Raw genomic sequence first — 1,191 nt, forward strand, 5'->3', positions numbered from 1 at the left:
TATGTGTGCATGAAAAGAAAGTATTTGATGTTGTCGTTGTTAATTTCCGGCCCTAAACAACCTGGAAATGATATAGATGTATATTTGGAACCTCTTCTAGATGATTTGCGATTGTTGTGGGATAGTGGAATAGAAGTATTTGATGCATATAAGAACGAAACTTTCAATTTGAGAGCGATGTTATTGTGTACAATAACCGACTATCCGACTTATGGCGACCTTTACGGACACACGTTCATGGGAAAGAGGCTTGTCCATTGTGTGGGGAGGATATCGAGTCTGAATACTTGAAGTCTTCTCGTAAGTATGTGTATATGGGAAATAGGAGGTTGTTGTCTCATGACCATTGTTATCGCAAGATGCAGAAAGCATTCAATGGAAGACAAGAACTTCGTCAACCTCCTAGAATTTTGCGTGGGCATGAAGTTTATCAGAAAGTAAAGCATATTGAGATAGATTATGGGAAGAAGAGCGGCTCTAAATTGTCTACTCGTGGGTATAAGAAAAGATCCATATTTTTTTATAAACTTCCATATTGGCACGACACGGAGGTCGAGCATTGCCTCGATTTCATGCACATTGAGAAAAATGTCTGTGATAATATTATCAATACCCTTCTGAATGTTCCTGGTAAAACAAAGGATAACGCCGCAGCTAGGGAAGATATGAAAATGATGGGTATTAGGCTAGAGTTGGCACCACGAGAAGAGAGGTAATCGTACATTTTTACCGCCAGCACTTTTACCCTTTCACGGAATGAGAGAAAAGAGTTCGTGCATGCTTGAATGGAATTAAAGTGCCACATGGTTATTCGTCGAACATCAAAAGCCTAGTGTCGATGCAAGACCTAAAACTCACCGGGTTAAAGTCACATGATTGTCACACTTTGATGCAACAATTACTACCTGTGGCTATTCGTTCCATTTTACCTGAAAAGGTAAGATATGCTATAACTAGATTCTGTCTCTTCTTCCAGTCCATATGCGAGAAAGTCATCGATCCCGATGACGCGGATACATTGCAGGACCTCGTTGTAACCTCTCTTTGTCAGTTGGAAATGTATTTTCCACCCTCTTTCTTCACTATCATGATTCATCTGGCCATTCACTTGGTTAGGGAGATTTTGTACCTTGGGCCCGTGTACTTGAGATACCAGTATCCTTTCGAAAGATTGATGAAAGTCTACAAGGA

This window comes from Silene latifolia, chromosome 1, assembly GCF_048544455.1.
Source record: "Silene latifolia isolate original U9 population chromosome 1, ASM4854445v1, whole genome shotgun sequence".
In the NCBI taxonomy this organism is placed as follows: domain Eukaryota; kingdom Viridiplantae; phylum Streptophyta; class Magnoliopsida; order Caryophyllales; family Caryophyllaceae; genus Silene; species Silene latifolia.